This window comes from Rousettus aegyptiacus, unplaced genomic scaffold (assembly GCF_014176215.1).
Source record: "Rousettus aegyptiacus isolate mRouAeg1 unplaced genomic scaffold, mRouAeg1.p scaffold_m13_p_15, whole genome shotgun sequence".
NCBI classification, from domain to species: Eukaryota; Metazoa; Chordata; class Mammalia; order Chiroptera; family Pteropodidae; genus Rousettus; species Rousettus aegyptiacus.
The window spans coordinates 6,423,473-6,442,696 of NW_023416290.1; the positions used below are offsets into that span (position 1 = coordinate 6,423,473).

Here is a 19,224-nt window from a genome sequence, read left to right on the forward strand (position 1 = left end):
CTCAGAAGGTGGCTGTATTTAGAAACAGAGACACAGAAGATGTGGCTAGTAGAGGTGAGGTCATACTGGAGTAGCATGGACCTTGCTCAGTCCAACGCAAGTGCCGGCCTCGCCTTCTAAGAGTTGGAGAAGACACGGAGACACAGGCATATGAGGGGAGGACACTGTGCAACGACGGAGCCATCTCACAAGCCAGGTGACGCCAAGCATCGCCGGGAGCCAGCAGGAGCTGGCCGCGGCAAGGAAGAGCCCTTCCCCAGGGCCTGCGGGGTGAGCGGCCATGATTCTGCTGGCGCCTGATCCTTGGACTTGTAGCTCCAGAACTGTGAGAGAATAAATGTCTGATCCGAGCTCCCCAGTCAGTGGTCCTTTCTTCTGGCAGCCCTGGCAAAGTAATACAAAGGGTAAGCAATTTGTTCTCATCGGAATAGCGTGCATTCTGGGTATCGGTTTTCCCTTTTCTGCCGACTGGGCAATCAGCTAGCATCACCGTCTGGGGCCTCATGGAGTGCCTGACCCACAAGCGTGGACTGTACACAACATACTATCCGGCCGTGTCACAGCAAAGGAGGTGTGGGAGGGGCCCATGGCCGAGGGGCCGGCTCGCCACCTCATGTACACACCACCCAGCAGTAATAGCCCGAGGTTGTATTAGAACAGCCTGCTGGAGGGATGGCTGATGTGTCCCTTTGGAGGCAATGATTTGCAAAAGTGGGTTCCATCTTTCAGGATGCACATGCACTTGAAGCAGAGACCTCTATATTGGTGTGTGTCTCCAATAGGGAGACTACATGGGCCCTGAAACCACGTGCCCCATTCCAGCCATTATACTCCAGGTTATAGGTACTGCCTTAGCATTTTGGGTGCCTCGTAGGCAGGGACAGGCTGGGAAGAAGCCCAGCTTGACGAGTAATCGGCGCTGATACCCACGTCAGGAGTCCCGGATAGGCTCGAGGCAGTCTCTTCTGGATTTAGGCTGGAAGAGCACATTCTAATTCGACTTGAGCATATTTTACCCCAAGATGTACTATTAAAGTTCTTTAGTGATAATTCCTAGGTCTGAGTGTAGTTTCTATATCAGAAGGACATTTTTGAAGAACACTGCCTTCTGTAAGTATCTAAGAAGAATTGAGTGTAAACACATACAATTGAACAGAAAAATAACAATACCCCTGGAAACTTAACCTTCTTGAAATTTACTTTGAGCTTGAAGTAAAAAGTATCTTTTTACTCCTTTATCCCAGTTGCTTACATATTGCCTGCTATAAATCAAGAGTTCAGTAGATGTTAAGTTATTAATCAAAATTCTGAACTCATTTTGATATTCTTGAAATTATATCTCTAGCTCAAACTTTTACCTGGCCAAACTGTTTCCTATATTCACAAAGCCGAAGAGAGACTTATGACCTCATTTACACGTGCTGGTGACAGAAAGCAAAGAGATAATGTTTTACATCTCTGTCTTTTCAAGAAAAAATACATGACTGTTCAATGTAGTATTGCTGAGTGGTAAATCAATTCAGCTCAATCTCCTGACAGTACAATTTGAAATGGAGCCAGGATTCATACTTCAGGGGAATATAGCTCCCCCAGATGATTCTGACGCAGAGCCAGGTTCAAGGACGACTGTTATAACTCACTTCCAGGTTTCTTAGGTTACAAGCAATGTAGTTTTTGCTTTCACACATCAGTCCAGGAGGGTGGAAGACAGTAATTTTCAGCTGTAACTCAGTATCAGGAGTATAAATACTTGCAGAGGAAAATTCTGCAAGGCAATGATAGCAAAACGTACAAAAATTTATTCTCCTTCAGAAAGGAGAAATAATTTAAATCGATAACTAAAAAACCAGGAAACACAATTCTTATTTAAAATATAGAATTTTAAATGAGAGAATTGTTTTGAGACCAGTGACAAATTTCCCCAGTCATCAAAAAGAAATTTCAGATTAGAATATTTTTAGCGTTCGTAAACATTCTTCCCGTTTCTCCACATTCGACGCTGGACCCGGACCTTGTATTAGGGTTATTTTTGTTTGCAAGCAGACTAGCCCAAGCTGAAGGGATGTGCTGGCTTACGAAGCCGGAGAGTCAAGGGTCGGCACTGGCTTCGGAGTCGTGGGGTGCAGGACGCAAAGATGGCAGTGGCTGCTCTGTCGCCCACCCCCAGACCCCAGCTCCACTCCAGCCGTGGGCCTCGCAACTCGGTCTTGGGGCCAACTCGGCCTGGTCTTTGTGTTTGTCTCTCATCTCATTCTCTCCCTCTCTCTCTCCTTTTTTTTTAATTTTTGTTTTTTTAATATTAAAAATATATATGTGGTTGGCTTACAGCGCTTTTGGTCTTTGTCTTTCACGCCAGGTGCGTTTTTCCTGCGTCTGAGAGGCGCCGCTACCCCTGGAAACTTAACGTTGCTGAAATTTGCCAGGTCCCCGGCGCGTGCCAGGTGCCTCGGCGTGTGGGACGTTCAGTGCTGTGATCGCCAGCCTCATTGTCGTTGCCGTTCTTGGCCGGTAACTCCAACAGTGTTTTCTCTTGCAGCCAACCGAGTTCTCCAGTAAGATCTTTAGTGTCTCGCTTGGGCGTCAGGCAAATATGATAACAATGAAAAGATTTGAAAAAGTGCAAGAATTACCAAAATGTGACACGAAGTGAGCAAATGCTGTCGGGAAAATGGCTCCAGGAGACCTGCTTGACGCCGGGTTGCCAAACACCTTCAATATGTAAAAAACGTGATATCTGAGGCGCAATAAAGCAAAGCACAGTAAAATGAGGTATATCTGAACACAGATGGGCAAAGGGCACAAAATACAATTAACTGCGTCATTTCAAGCTTAAATCAGCAAAATTATCTGAAATATGAATTTGGAAAAGTCTGATTGTGTGTGTGTGTGTGTGTGTATGTGTGTGTGTGGAGAGAGAGAGAGAGAGAGAGAGAACTGAGATTATCTTTCATTTCTCTTTTAAAGGGGCACTGGCAAACAACTTTTCCTATAAAAAGCCAGACAGTAAATATTTTCGATTTTGGGGGGGTTCCAACAGTCACTCTTTCAGCTACTCATAAAAGCAGCCATAGACAATGTGTAATGAAAGGGTGTGGATGTGTTTATAAAAACAAAACAAAACAAAACAAAATAAACACTTTTTTTGCGAAACCCGGCAGCAGGCCAGTTTTGACCCCCAGGCCACAGTTTGCTAACCGGGTTTAAAGCGCTAAAACCAATCTTTTTAGACATTGAGCCATCAACGGCCCTTTCAAGATGGCATTTTGGGTCTTAGAATTAAGAAAATAGAGCTACCAGAGAATGGAGATTAAAGCCTGTAAACGTAGGATGAGTTGTTGACAAACACATTTGGTCAAACCCGTCGCATTACAGCACAAATGGTGAACCCTCATGTAAAGTCTGGACTTTCGGTGATCACAACGTGTCAGGGTGGGTTTGTCAGTTGTCACAAATGTCCCACTCCAGTGGGGGACGCTGATCAGGGGGGAGGCCAGCGCGTAGGGTGGGGGCGCAGGGGCCACACAGCACATCTCTGTACCTTCCACTCCATTCTGCTGTGAGCCTAAAACTACTTGAAAATTAAGTCTATTTTAAGACATGGTCAGGCGACGATTAAAGATGCAGGGAAAACTTAGCAGTGTAAGGACCGTTTTTACTTTACTGGGCATCTTCCAGTGCCCGGCGGAGACTCGGAGCCTGCGGCTGCATCTGCAGGCCGAGTCCCTCGGCTGGCCCGCCGTGCGTCCTGGTTTCCCCAGACATCCGCCGGGGAGGTAGGTGCTCCGGCCCCGAAGTGCCCGTGGTCAGGCGGGTTTGGGGGGCAGAGCCTGTCCTGTCTGTCCCTTCTCGGAGACTCGGTCCGTAGTGGCCGCGGGGAGGCTCGGAGAAACAGCACAGCGAAGAAGCTTCCTCACCTTCGTGGACCTCACGGTTCCTAGGACGCGTCTGATCGAAGGGTCCCGTGGAACCGCCCCGCGGCCTCGCAGGATCCGGTACCCGGGTCAGCCCGGGGCTCGAGCGTCCTCGGGGCAGGTCCCCGAGCTCCACGTCGCGAGTCCCGCCCGAGACTGGCTCTGGCTCTGCGGTCTGAATGTGGGGTGCACGGGTAATTCTGACGGTTTTCGGGGAGCCCAGTGGAGAAGGACGCGCTGGGAAAGCTGTGACCTGGCCAGATAAGGAGGCCACAGACACGCACCGGGTGCAAGCGGCCAGGTGGCCCGGATACGGCAGTGGCGCTAAGTCGACCACCAGTCGGCTTGAGGGGCCATCCAGGGACGAGGCGCTGGCTGCCTGGGGGTCACGAGGCCGCCGCCGGGCGGCGAGGCGGGCTTCTGCCGCTGCTCCGTTTCCCTTGGGCTTACGGAGCTGTGTCCGCCCTGAAGGTGCATTTAGCGTTTTCCCGTAAATGCATTTGTGACACAGTAAGAAATGTACATCTGGTCTCTGCCTCCAGAGCTCCTAAAACCCTTGTCATTGCCTGAGTGACAGAGGAGATAGAGGCATCTTTTGTCGTGATGTTTAAGATGATAATTTCGTTATAATATTAAGGGCCTTAGAATCTCCAGAGTGGTGTGTGTCTTTTATATGCTAATGAGGTGACTGGTAGCTGGGGACCCTAGGTAGCTTCAAGACAGGATCTGGTCACCCCAAAACCAAGACAACCAAGGCTAGAGGGTGGAACTCAGTCTGTCGCTGTCAGTCAGTCCGTCTACCCCCACCCCCCACCTCTGGGGAGGGCAAAGGGGGAGGTCGACTTAATCGCCAATGCCCAGTGATTGAATCGGTCACGCCTGCATAGTGAGGCGCCCCTAAAAACCCTGACCGATGGGGTCCGGAGAGATTCTGGGTTGGTGAACAAGAACTCATCCACATGCTGGGAGGTGGCACACCCCCTCCACCGGGGCAGGGACCGCCACGCTCAGGGCCCTTCCAGACCTCGCCTCAGGTACCTCCTCATGGGGCGGCTCGTCGGTACCCTTATAATAAACTGCTAAAGGGAAGCGTTTCTCTGAGTCAGGTGACCTATTCCAATTAGCTATTGAACCCACGGAGGAGGTTATGGGGACACCTCGTATGTAGCCGAGTTGGTCAGCGGGCCTGGGACTTGTTGGCCTCTGCAGCCGGGGGCAGGCTCATGGGGCTGAGCCCGTAAGCTGTGGGGTCTGCCTCAACTCCCGGTAGCTGGTGTCAAAATGGAATCGAATTCTAGGTAACTCAGTTAGTGTCCAGGGAGTTGGAGAATTGGTTCTTGTGGGCAAAACCCTCACAAGTTTGTGTCGGAAGCATCGTGAATAGAGAAAACGTTTCCCTTCAGTCGGTGCTGACAGAACAGCCCCCGCTTGAGGAAACTCGTGGTTTGGGAAGAGAAAGGATAAAAGGGCTGGGGACCAGGAGCCTTCGATCCCGGGGTGGCCACGTGGTCACCGGGGATGGAGCAGCAGCTGCTCTGCGCTCAGTTACTAAAAGTAAACATTACGAATGGAAATTAGAGATGGATTCTCTGGGGCGGGGTGGGAGGGGCTGGCTCACTGCATGCCGGAGGAGATGCAAACCCCTGAGTAGAAGGTGGGAGGCAGTCCCTGGGTTGCCGTCATGGCAATAACTAGAATGAAACTAAAACAGAGCCCTGGCTCCCACCGACCTTGATGCGGGGGCAGCAGAGGGTGTTCCCGTGACCCCCGTGACCTCCGCAGGGAGTGCGGTGTGGCAGAGTCTCATCTTGTGGATCGCTCTCATGGGCTTCCTGAAGAACCTTTACTCAAATCAGCTGTGAGCGTAATTTGGGGGCGTGTCTCTGGTTTTGGATGCTGCAGGTGGCGGAGCATGTTCAGGGTCACACAGGATGCTTGGCTCACTACTGAACAATCACAGATGGCCACAGGCGACCCAGACACGGAGTCGGCTGCTCCTGGGGCACAGCCAGCCTCGTGGCTGGATAAAGCCACCGCGATGCCTGTTTCCCTGGGAAGGGAGACGGCCCAGCTCCCTCTGTGAATACAAGTGGAATGCTCCAGATAGAGCCATGGTCGGCTTCACGTGCGAGCCGCGCCGGGCCGGCTTCCTGACGAGCAGGACGTGGGAACGGCCCTTTCTGCACAAGCACCTCACGTAACCTTAGAGCTGCACCGGTGAGCGGCAGTCTGGAAGCCTCGTCGAATCTGCTGTCTTTGCCGCCCCTCGTGGGTCTTGCAGAGGCTTATAAAAACAGTCGGTTGATGAACAAGATCTCTTGAACACGGAGAGGCAGAGCGGAGAGCCCAGGGACTGGTCTTAGGAGGATGAGACTTTTTAAATGGTTGTTAAGATAGAAGGTGAATAAAGGAAGTAGTGAGAGGGGCAGAGCAGGGAGATGAGCGAGAGGACGGTCGGGGATTCATCCCAGCAGCTGCACATCTTTAGATGTTTATTTAACTTTGGGTTAGATAACACGGGCAGTGATGGGATTTAAACAAAGATCCAATACTGCAGCGGCTAACAGCGCCCCCTACTGGTCCCCAGCATTGAAGGGGCCCTAACTAGTCAGCTCTCTTTATTTACTCCAGTTTGGAGAAATTTTAAAAGCCAGAAAACAAAGAGTAGGAGGAGAGACCGGACCTGCAGTCGCGTGGTGCAGGAGTCAGGGGCTGGAGAAGACAGGTTCCCGGGAGTCCTTGATGCGGATGGAGCCTCAGGCACCGCCGCCTCCTGGTGAAGCCCCGCCTCCCGGGCCTCAGCTAAGGCGGGGGGGGGGGGGGGTGCAGAAACGTGTCGATAGGGTTATGAGGGTGCACCTTTTACTCGGGTTTGTGCCGCGCCCCCTTGACACTGCTCAGTGCAGTTGCAAATTAGGAGCCCGGACAGTGGGTTCCCAAACGGTTGGTTGGTGCACTCCGCAGAGGTTGGTGGTCAAGGGTGGGGTTGAGGAGGGAAGAAGAGAAGGGCCAACAGCGGTGGCTTCTTCTTCGAGACATCTGGGACAGCCCTCAGGGGAGGGCGGCCTGGGAGGGAGGTGAGGGAGCCCAGGTGGGTGCCTCCCCCAGAGGCCTGCAGGTGCTAGACAGGAAAGTTGTGTATCAGGTCTTAAGAAATGGCGTGTGCGTGTGTGCACGTGCATGCACGTGCGTGTGTGTGTGCGTGTGGCAGGATGGCGAGCAGCAAGGCCAGTGCCTCGCGCGGGTGGACGGGCAGGCCGCTGTGTGGGGCAGGGAGGGGCCCCGATTTCCTCCCGCGCCTGCGGGCCTCGCTGTCCCTCGCAGGGGACCGAGAGGAAGACCAGGCTTCTCCTCTGGCCTCCAAATTCTCCACTGGGGCCTCGCAGCGAAAGACCGATTCACGAGGGGGACGCGTGCAGATGTGTTGAACCTAAGCTGTGCGCGGCACGGGGCCTTCCCAAGGCAGTGAGGGCGGGAGGAACGACGGAGCCCGGCGCCCTGACGCCGGCTTTGGTGAAGACAGGGCAGCCGGGAGGGGCCGAGGTCGGAGGGCGAGCGCTGTGGCCTGGGGGGACTCGGCGAGGCCCGTTCCCGCAGGGCCCCGTCTGCGATGGAGACGAGGATGCCCCTCTGCTCCTGCAGGCGCCTTCAGGTGAGGGCCGCACGACCCGTCACGGGGAAGCTCGGAAAGTCCCCCCCCCCCCCCCGCACCCGCCACTTCCCAGGTGCGGCGTGCGGGGGTGGCACGCTCCGGACCCCGTGACAGGCGTGCGCGCTGAGTGGGGAGACGCACGGATGGCTGGCGCCTGCCGGGGATGCGAAGGTGGCCTGGCGGCAAGGGACACCGCCGGCCGCTCCGGGCGACAGGCAGTCTCGACGCAGCCGCTCACCCCGACCTTGCCGGCCTGCCTGCCTTCCGCGGGCCCCGCCCTGGGTCGCTTCTACCTCCTTGGGCGTCGTGGCCCACTTCCGACTGCAGAATGTCCCAGAAACACAGCATGATTAAATGTCACCGCCGCGTGGCCCTGCCTGGCTCCCAACTTACCTTCTTAATCTCTGGTGCTGCCGCAACTGCTAACTGCCTTCACCTGCTCAAAGCCGCCCCCTCGACCTACGAGGAGAGCGGACCAGAAAGGCACCGTAAGCCCTGCTCCTCCCGAGCCTGTTTCAGGTGTGTGGCCATCTTCCCTGGGCAAGGAAGGTGTCAGGTGAGTTAGGCGGCCGCATGGTTCCTGCCGACCCTGGTATCCGCCGAGACTGCCAGGAGCAATACAGTAAGACAGCGTGGTATGTTTCAGAGAATGTGTGGCCTTTCAAATGTGACCCTAAAATTCTTTGACATGCCTCCCATGGAGGCGGGCTGGGGGCGAGGCTCCACCCCTCGAATCTGGACCCCGTGACTACTCGACCAGGGTGGCAGAATTCACAGCACATCGGTGCCCGCTGCTGGGCCCAGGCTTCTGCTGTCTGAGTTCCTGTTTCGTGGAGCCCAGCCTCCACACCGCGAAGAGGCCGAGCAGCTACAGAGGGGCCCCAGGTAGGTGTTCTGGTGCCAGCCCCAATGACGTCCCAGCGGACAGCCAGCACCACCCACACGAGTGAGTGAGTGAGTGAACCCTTACGTGATTTGGCTCCCAGCGGGCTAGCTGCCTAGCCGATACTGCAGGGAACAGGGGCAAGCGACTGAGCCCCGCTCGGATTGCCTGAACTAAATAAACCGCTGTTGTTTTAAACTAGGGATCCTCCACCCATGGACTAAGAACTGGTACCGGCATGTGGTGTGTCAGGAACCGGGCCGCACAGCGGGAGGTGGTGAGTGGTGGGCCAGTGGACAGAGCTTCGTCTCCACCTGCAGCCGCCCCCCAGCACCAGCGTCACCACCTCAGCTCCACCTCAGATCATCCCCGTGAGATTCTCCCAGGAACACTGGGCCCTGGTGCCACAGAGGTGATTGCTAAGATGACACCTCTCAAAAGAGTCACCAATAAAAAAAGAATTCGAAGAAGTCATTGAACTTATTTAAGAAGCGACTCCTGCCTCCCCTCCCAACTTGTTTTAGAAATGTTACAAATTTATTTTCATTGCAAGGAAATTTAAGCAATCACAAACGAGGGATATTTCCAGGCTTTGTTTTATACGTATATTTGTAGTTCCGAGAAAAGTGTCAGAAACACGGGGTAAAGATGGCAGAATAAAACTGATACGCTTTCCGGAATGTTTTTGCATACTACCAACCCATTCTCTGATTTTTCTGGACGCCAACTAAATGGGAAAAAACCCACAGTTTTTCTCTTCTCCCACTTCCGGCAGCAGAGGCGTGGGTTTTCTACACCAAGGCGTCCTCACACGGACGGCCTGAGGGCGGCGCCGTCGCCAAGGGGACTTACGAGCTCCAGCCCACAGCACGGCCGCCCCGCGGATGTCCAGTGCAAGGCCAGGTTGTCACCGAACTTCTGACCAGCTGGGTGTGCACCTCGGCTGCCCACGGCCCTTCCCTCGGGTTCTGCGATTTGCCAGAGCTGCTCACAGAGCGCAGGAAAACAGTTTACTCATCAGGTGACAGTTTTATCATAAAGGGGCACAACTTGGGCGCAGCCAAATTGGAGAGTCGCGTGGGATAAGTAAGGTGCGCGGGAGGGGACATGGATTTCACTGAGTCGCCCTCTCCAGGAATTAATTCCTCATCGTGTCCCCAAACCTGGAAGCGCCTCCTTTGGGTCGTGTTTGTTTGTGTGTTTGTTTTGTTTTGTTTTGTTTTGTTGTTTAATGGCGCTTTTGTGGTGAATGATTAAATCATTGGCCTTGGCGATCTCCAGACCCTCTCCTCCCCTCACCGGGGTGAGCGTTGGGGGTAGAAGCTCCGGCCTTGCTTCTCTAGGTGACCAGAGCTCCCATCCCCGGGGCTTCCCAAAGTCACTTTATGGACATAGACTCAGATGTGGCTGGAAGGAACCTGCTACGAACCAAAAAAGACGCCTCTCTCACCTTTAATACTCTGCAGCTATTTCAGGAGCTTCAAACAAAAGTCAGACGTTATAACATATGATCCTATCCCTCACCTCACCCAGGAAAGTGCAAGGGGCTAGGAGCTCTGTCTCAGGAACCTGGAGCACACACCGAAACAACACTCTTCCACCTCTAAAACCCAATGGAATGAATGAAACAAATTCCCCCCCCCTCCCCCCGCCCCCCAGAAATTCTACTGGGTAACGTGAACAGAGGATCTGGCGGGAGCTTCCCAGGTGAGGCATGAGCAAAGTGGAAATCAATTACGCTAACATTATGTCAATCATGATGGTAATAACATAATAATAATAAAATGAGCATGGAGTTTAAAAGACAGAGGAAGAACCCCGGCTACGAGAAGACCCGCGGAACAGAAGAACCGTTTCTGCGAGGGCTTCGCACCGCAGACTAACGTACTAGTGGGTGCTGTGGGGGAGGAAGAAGCTCCCCGCAAGATCCTTTCTGCTGGTCCAGTTATTGAATCGACATGAGACAGATTAACGACAACAAAAAATAACCACAGTTAATACATATATGTGCATGGGAACCCCACCCATATGAGGGGTTCGGGGACAGAAAGTTAAAATGAAGTAAATGTGACATTCTGAGCTAAGGATGAGCTAAAGTGGGTAAAAGTTATTGCAGGAGGATAGGAAGAGCAGATGTTCAGTAATTAGTAGTTTGCCCTGCCATATAGGTAGGTCATAAAGAGTTATTTCTGGTGATAACTCTTATCATGGGCAAGGCCTCCAGGTAGTAAGGGGAAGGGGGCAGAAGCTCCTCCTGAGCCCACAAGGTCTCTGTTGCCTTTAGCTCAAAATAATCTGCCTGCCACAGAGGCACACCTTGGGGTGACTCATTCTGAACCCCAGAGGCACACATTTAATAAAAGAAACCAATTTACGGATGCCAAAACACAGACAGGAATGAAAAACTATCTCATCTTGTATTTTGGCTAAGATTAGAATTGAGACTAACCAATGCCATGACAAATTTAGCAAATAAATTAGAATAAAGATATTAGACAAAATATAGCTGAATCAAATTTCTGGCATGGTGGAAAGTGTAGATGTACCAGGCCCCGCCATTGAGACATTGAGAAAAAGAAAAGTCAGTAGAAACATAATTGGTTTCCTATTATTTTTATTCAGAAATGTTTGTTGAACACTTTCATAAAATTTGAAACTTTGTATAGTTTATTAAATACAATTTTTTCCTTTTAATGATATTTGTAATACAATTTATTTCTTCTTTTTTTTTTTTTTTTTTTTTTTTTTAGTACAGTGTGTAGGCAACTGATAGTTTGGAAAAATATTTTTTTATGGAGAAACTGATAGTTCGGAAAAAATACTTTATGGAAAATTATTATGAAAAAATATTTAGCTCCAAGCAATCAATTTATTCGTGAACATACAAAACAGTATTCTAGTAGAGGTAAAGGGTTCAGAAATGTTTATTTCACACACTTATTCATTCATTTATTCCTCTGTAAGTTCCCTGAAAACGAAAATGTTGCAGATTTTTTTCATTGCTATGTATCCCTGGGCCACGAACAGGACTTGGCATATAATAGGTACCGAAGGGGAGCAGAATATGCTACCCCAGAATATGCCACTTCAGTATGTGGATTATTTTGAACTGGAGGCAGTCAAGACCCAGCAGACTCAAGAAAAGGTTACATCTCCCTAACTAGCTAAAAGAATTTAGACAGGGGGCAGGGTCCAGAAAGAGAGCTCTTAACCAGAGATAACTTTTATCTGAGTTCCCTGTGTGGCAGGGTAAACATCTAATTACTAAACAGCTGCTCTTCTTAACTGTCCTTTGAATTACCCTCCTGCCCTTTGAAGCCCCAGGTCCTATCCCATTCCTTAGTTCAGGCTAGCATATAAACAAACCTCAACTGCCCGCTCGCCTATGGGTCTCATATTTTTATAGGGCTCCCGTATGTAAGTAATTAAACTGGTTTTTCTCCTGTTAATCGGTCTCCTGTCGATTTAATTATTAGACCAACCAAAAGAATCTGGAAGGGTATAGGAAAAAAATTCTCTCCCTAACATTACTCAATACACGTTTGTCAAAATCACCAGCGCCTTTATTCAGCCAGCATTTATCGATCGCCACAGGCACTGTACTGGATGCTGGAAAAGCAAATACGAGGAAGTCATCGTTCTTGTCTTCGAGGACCTGAAGGTAGAGTGTGTGGCGGTAAAAACATGTTAAAATGGAAGCATATGAAGGAGAGTAACTTACATGGTGGGCACTGGGGGCTAGATGAATTTTACCTGAAAACGAATGTCAAGAGAAGGATGTTTTAAAAGAGGACATGACTAGAAGAAGAATTGTGGTTTGTGATTCTGGAATCTGCCTCATTTAAATTGTCCAAACCTGACCGCGATGAATTCGAAAGCATCGTTTTCTTCTGATGGTTGAATATTTGACTACAATGGTACCCGATAAAGATGCATCGATAAGTCAGTTGCTTTGTTTTAATCAGCTGTCGACAGGACCACTCCTCTTTAATTATCCATTATTTTCAACTCTCAGGCAAATATTTAATCTTAAAGTAAATTCCTAGGAAGATCATAGATTTATTGGATACCGAAAGACTTAAAATCAGTTTAAGGAAAAGTTATAGTGGAGATAAAGTTTTCAATTAACTTGAATGACCCAAATCAAAGGGAATGAAATTTCTGATCGCGGTCATTTCCAGAAGCATAAGCTCATTCATTTTATTCCAAGAGCATTTACTTCCACTCACTTGCCGTTGGATGCTGGGTCTCCAAAGATGATTGAGACACAGGGTCTTCTGTCCTTAATGTGCTGTCTGGCGTGGACACAGGCTCGGAAACAATCTAATATACCTGCGATGTCAGAGAAGAGCCAGGAGAAGGCTGGCCTGTGCAGAGGAGTTACAGAGCGGGCCCTCAAGGAGGGCATGTTGGAAGGCTCTGAAGGATGATTATGCATCAGGGGAAGGGAGGGTGCACTGCAGGTAAAGGCACAGGGGCGGGAGGCTTGTCCCTTGGTACTGCTGGTGTGAAGGGCACGTCTTCATTCGAACCATGCAGTCAAGTATTTGAATGTTGACTAGATGCTAGGCTTAAGCAGCTGGAAGTCATTAACCAAGGACTAGGGCAGATGTAGGGAGGATGCAGCATGTTATGTCTGAGGGACTTGGCAGAGGTGTAAAGCGGAGGGGGAGCACAGGTAAGAGTCCTAGGAGGAAAGGGGGCAGTGGCTTCTGTCTGACGCAGACCTACCACGTGCCAGGCCTGCTCAAACGGCTTTAGGTATAGTATCACATTTAAACACCCGTTATCACATCCGAGTTCCTGTCGAGCAAAAGAATAACTGACTCACCGGGTAAGTAACAAGCAAGTAGATAACCAGTCCTGGTTATCGAATTCTGGTGCCCTCGCTTTTAACCAGGCACTATACTGGCTCCCAGTTGTAGGTAGAACTATCGGTTGTAAGCGATGGCTGAGATCACAGGCCTGGTGGACAACCGATTCTGAGAAAGAGCCCAGGGGAATCATAATGCTCATGGATACCTTTGTGAAAACATAGAATATTTCTATTTCTAGACTTCGTCAGATTATTTTTGGTGCTAGTTACTAAACGAAGTGTTGAATTTCACTGAGCTGCACTGGGTTGGAGTTTAACTGGGCCTCAGTGACCCGTATCAAAACCAGAATGAATCAGGAAGTAATTCGAGTTTTCTGGCACTTTTGCCTCAATCTAGGATCTAGGGCGCTGTTGTAAGATGGTTTTCATTTTTGGTTCTGAGGATTTCCTTATAATGTGACCAAAAGCTATTTTTGGTCGAGGAGGACGCTCGGCCACTGCCAGCCTCGGACAGTAGGTGATTACCGAGCTACTGGTGTTTTCTGGCGAGACCGTGGCACTAACCCCCTCCCTTCCTCCGCGCCTCCCTCCTCCCCTCAGTCTGGGAAGGTGCAGGATCCGCCAAACCGTGCATCGCACAGCGGCGGCCGGAGCAGACGCGGGATGGTCGCCTGTCCCCAGCAGAGCAAGGCGGGGCAGCCGGAGAGCCTGGGGAAGGTGCGAGCAGGAGGTCGGGCGGATCGCCCACTAGGAAGAGCAGAGGGTCAACCGTGTGTGTGTGTGTGTGTGTGCGCGGGGGGTGCTGCCGGGCGCAGGTGTGCAAGCGGCGGCCGCAGGCCCATCCTCTGCGGCCGGGGGCCCGCGGGCTGCGGACGCGGTGCGCTCCCCGTACCCTCGCCCGCCCTTGTCCCCAAGGCCTCCGGGAACGTCCCTCGCCCCGGGGCCCAGCCCGCCGGCGCCAGCACCGCGGCGGCCGCTGCTGCGGGGACCGGGTGGCCGCCAGGGGGCGGGAGCGGCGCCGCGAACAATGGCCGCGCTCGGCCTCGGGCCGGCGGGGAGGACGCGAGGCAGGGCCGGGCGCGCGCCGGGGCGCGGGAGCCGGGGCGCGGGCGCGGAGCGGGGCGCCCCGGAGCCGGGGCGCGGGAGCGGGGCGCGCGGGAGCCGGGGCGCGCGGGAGCCGGGGCGCAGGAGCGGGGCGCGCGGGAGCGGGGCGCGCGGGAGCCGGGGCGCGGGCGCGGAGCGGGGCGCAGGAGCGGGGCGCGCGCGGCTGCGCAGGCGGGGGCGCGCGGCGCGGGCCCGGGAGGGCGCGGCGGGAGCGCCGGGGAGGCGGGCGGAGGCGGGGGGCGGGGAGCCCGAGGGGTGGAAGCCGGCGGCGGCGGCGGCGGCGGCGGCCGAGCGGGGTCAGTTCTCCGGAGTGTTTGCCGATGTCGGAGCCGTCTGCAAAGTGTCCCTGGCCAGAAGGTAAATACCCTGGCGGGGGGCGCCCAGGAGGCCCCGACTTCCGCCCCGCGGGCGGAGGAGACAGAGGGCGCTGGGGAGCCCTGCGGGTCCGCGGCGCGCGGCGAACCCCGAGGAGCGCGGCCCCATCGCGGCCTCCCCACCCCCCGTGTCCCCCCCCCGTGGGCTCGCTCCGGGCAGGAGGGGGAGGGGCGGGGGGCAGGGGCCAGGCGAGCCGCGGAGGGGGCAGATGAATGGGGGTGTGTGTGGAGGGGGTGGGACGACGCAGGTGTCGGGAGGGAGGAGCTGGGACGAGGCTGGAAGGCCCGCACAAATGGGGTTCCCGGGGTGAGGGGGCAGACACCCCACGTCGGACGCTGGAAGGTGGGGTGGTGGGGGCCGAGGTGGCGGTGCGGGCGAGAGGGAGCCGAGGGCCGGGGGTGGGTCCCGGCGGCGGGGCGCGGGGGTCTGCGGGGACTGGGCCTTGGGGCGCTGCTGGGGGCGCGGCGGGGGGGCGGGTGGGAGGGCGGCTATTTCTGTATAATGGGCCAGCGGTAGAGACGTAACTCGCCGAAAAGGGGAAGGTAGGTGGGGCCGAGGGGACAAAACGTATCCTATGACAGGCAAGTTCTGCTGTGGCTCCTACCAACTACTGCCGTGATGGCTGGGCTTAAAGGGGTAGTTGGCAGTTAGTGACCTTGCCAGGGTGAAGGGAGTTGGGCGAAGAGACAAAGATCAGTTACAGAATCCACAGTGTGAGGGCTGCGCCTCCAGTGCCGCCCGGGGAGAGCCGGCGTTGGGGTGCGGGGGGCGCGCGTTCTGCAGAGGCGATGGGGAGACGCTAGGCTGGGTTCTTAGGGAGGGGGTGGGGATAATGGCCTCAGGGTTCTGGAAGTCCCTGGAAATATGTGCAGAATTCTGCATTTGTGAATAATTTTCTTTAGAAAGCGTCAACCCCCCCCTCCCCCCCCAAAAAAAGCTTAAGAACTACTTGGATAGGCAAAGATCATTCAGTTGCGGGAATGTACTAAAGGATTTTAAAGTGGGTGGTTCCTGCGGGAAGGATAGAGATGATCTTTTAAAGGTATTTCACTGTTAGCCGAAAACCTTTATTTTTAATGTTTGATTTCACAATTTTGGCGCAGTTTTGCTAAGCAAAATATATTCTCATCTGATGCATCCTTACGTTTTAAGATAGCGTTAGTGAACACTTGAAATGACAATTGTGATGGGCAAGCAGGGTAATAGTAACCTTGTGGGAGAACAAGGATTGCAACATTTCTCCGCGAGGGCTTTTCTTCCCCGTCCTTGCTCTTCAGACGATTCAATAATACTGTTAATTGAGCTGCAGTGGGGGGAAAAAAAATCTTATTAATAAAACCATCAAAACCAAGACATTCAGCATCTCGATTATATTGTAATAGAACAAGTTGGTCATTTTTCAGTTGTCTACATTTTACTGCAAACCAGAGATATCACATATCACTTGAATTGTAGATTTGCTGCATTTTGCAGCAGGCCTGTGTTACACTCGTGAAGCACTTATGCCCAACTGTGGGGCGTGTATGCTTTTTTCCTTTCCCTACTATGGTTTCAACTCAAGTCCCCATTGCCATGTTTCATTACATGGCTGTGTTGTATGAAATTTATTTGTAAGTGATCATTAGTTGGTAGGATATCATGCATATTTCCTCACAAATCACTATTTTGTTTTCCCCTGAAAAACTCTTGTATTTGTAAAAATGTTGCAGTATAATCCAAGTGTGTATTGTTAACTTGAGATAGAATGGCATGGAATTTTAAAGTTTCAACTTTTAATTTGGAAATGATGTTCGGTTTACAGAAAAGTAGCAAGCCTAAGAATAACAGGAAGAATACTTATGCCACCTTTGCTCAGACTCGATACTGTTTTGCCCGTTTATCACTTGACCTCTCTCTATGACACACATGTTATTTTTTTCCTGGACCATGAGTGTTAGTGTTATACATTACGGCTTTTTATTCTTAATACTTTAGCATGGAAAACCATATAACTTGTACATTTCAGCTTACTTAGCTTATCTGGAATGAAGTACTAGGAAGGAGGAGCTTGGCCTGGTTTTCAGCAAAGAATATCAGACATCACTAAGATGCTCACCAAACTTTTTTGTATATAAAACAGTACAGAAAGTGAGGCTGGGTGCTTTTCCTGTTTTAGGATCAGGTTCTGGAAGAAATAACTGGCCTACATGTTGGTTGGTTTTTCTTCCTTTGTAGTTAATCTTCTCTTTACTCCTGTCACTCTGTCTCCTTTTGCGCTGGGTATCTCATCATTTATTCGTACAGGTCATAATAAAGAGAGGGAAAAATCTAGATAATGCAAAATTGAATTGTGTGAATATTAGACCGAATAGTTAGAAATGTCCACAGTATGATCAATTCATAACGTAGATATATTTGTATCTCTTCTAGATACTCAAGAAACTATTAGACGAGTACTTAGAATCTAGAATAATTATGATTTAGATTTATATATGTATAATTGTTTGATTTTGAATAAATCCCCGAAGTTCTATATAGGAGCCTTGCCATTATGTTGTCCTAGAGGTCAAGCCCTTTTGGACAAGAAACATTTTAAGAAGTCAAGTCTTTATAATTAACATGAAGGGAAGAGCGTAAAAGCAGCTTTTATTGGGGACCTACTTTTAAAAGAAATGAAAATGAAAAACATTTTAAACAGTTTTTAAGAACCCTATGAATTTTTTAGAGTAAGGAGCTTTAAGTTGTTATTTAGCTTTGTTGTAGGCCGGCGTCTAAGAATGGGGATCGTAAATGTTTTTGCTTTTCATATTGTCAAACAAGACATTTAATTGAGGACATTTAAGTGCCTCTCAGTTGTAGGGTGGGTGCTGATATAAAATTTTATAGATTAATAATGTTATTTTATAAAGCCATATTTAATTGAGGATTTTGTAGATTTATACACAGCTTTCAGTTTATTAGATGGGCATGTCTAATTCATACTGAAAGCATTGAGCTATATCATCATCACATTTCACGTGCATGTTGGACCTTTAATTCCTCACGGTCAGCAAGTCTCTGGTTATTGTGCCCTCTCTATAAACCGCCTGCCTGTTTTCATTTAGTAGCGTGGAATCCGAAACTGCATGTCTTAATGTGCCTGACTGGATATCACTGTAGGGCATTTTTGGGACATGTGAATAGGTTTCTCTAAGGGCATTCAGCTGTAATTAGAATGGACTTTAGCTGGAAACTTCTGACAGAGGAGGAAGGGGTGGATTTTATGAAGCCACAGGCAGTATAAAAACTAGCTCTGCATTTCATCGATATCCCTTGATATTTTATCAAATTGTTTTAAATACAAGCATATCTTTAAGGAAGAAGTGAAGTGTTAAAGGTCTGTGACCCTGTGGGCAGTCTCAGTTGTCCATGGCATAGTTGTGAATTATAACTTTTACATAGATGTAAATCTATTATAACTTGTTTGTGAGAAAGAATAAGTTCAGAATGTGATCTAGCTATCCCGAGCACTGTTATACATGTTAGTTTCATGTTTTAATTTATGCACATCTTCCTTTTATAATTATGAAGGAAAGGATTATATAATATTTAAAATCGTATGGTCAATTTTAAGCAATTAGGTCTTCCATTTTTGTTTCTGCATAAAACTGCCTTTTGTGTATCAGAAGATTAGAACTTTAAAAATGTGCCCCTCTGTCTTACTGTGCCTACTTCTCAGAGTCAGTGTGACCAAACTAATGCCGAAGGAATACACACAGGTTTATACATAAGCATTTATAAGGTTTAGAGGTTTATATCAACACAAAATGGGATTTCTCGAATTCGGTGAGTGCTTACTAAATGACAAATTCTAGAAAGTAAGGGACACTAACTCACTGACATGCTTTTGGTAGTTTGTTTACATTTTAACTTCCAAGGGAATTGTTTTCAATTAAAATACGAAAATCGGATGGGTCTGTGTTTTCAGTTATAGCTATTGTATTTTAATACTATTTGACTAATACCCCACTTTTTAATGATTTCATCTTTTGAATAAAATGTAAATTTTGAAGTTTTGCAATTTACCTCTTTCTAATCCTGAAGTTACTCATTTACTTATGTTGAGGAGGGAATTAATTTTTTTTGGCCTACCTAAGTATGTTAATTAATACCTGAGGCACCATGGGATTCTGGAAGTCTAGACTTGAACTCATCTGATGTACCTGAACTCATCTGATGTCTTGTCACGTAACAAATTACCCCAGAAATAAAGGGCTTCAAACAACAAACACTTATCATCTTGGTTTCTGAGGGTTGGAAATCTGGATGCAGCTGTCCGGGGTTCCTGTGGCTTAAAGTCTCTTGTGAGGTTGTGGGTAAGCAGTCAGCAGGGCTGCCGCCTCATCCGAAAGCTCGCCTGGGAGAGCTCAGCTTCCAGGCTCGTCCGTGTGGCTTTTGGCTGCATTCAGTTCCTTAGGGGGTGCTGAACTGAAGGCCAAGCATATATACATTTGTAATAGGCATA

The 19,224-nt window shown here is 50.2% G+C and overlaps 1 protein-coding gene across 2 annotated transcripts in view; it reads left to right on the forward strand.

Annotated features, from left to right (window-relative positions):
* The first annotated feature begins 13,829 nt into the window (after positions 1 to 13,829).
* Positions 13,830 to 19,224, forward strand: part of STAU2 (staufen double-stranded RNA binding protein 2) — a 202,732-nt gene continuing 197,337 nt past the window's right edge. Inside the window, exon 1 of one of the 2 annotated variants that reach the window (XM_016153704.2) lies at positions 13,830 to 13,979. The gene's annotated coding sequence lies outside the window, so the exon portion shown is untranslated. Of the gene's footprint in view, positions 13,980 to 14,598; positions 14,724 to 19,224 lie in introns of those variants that run through there. The other variant, XM_036232789.1, reaches the window with a different exon arrangement.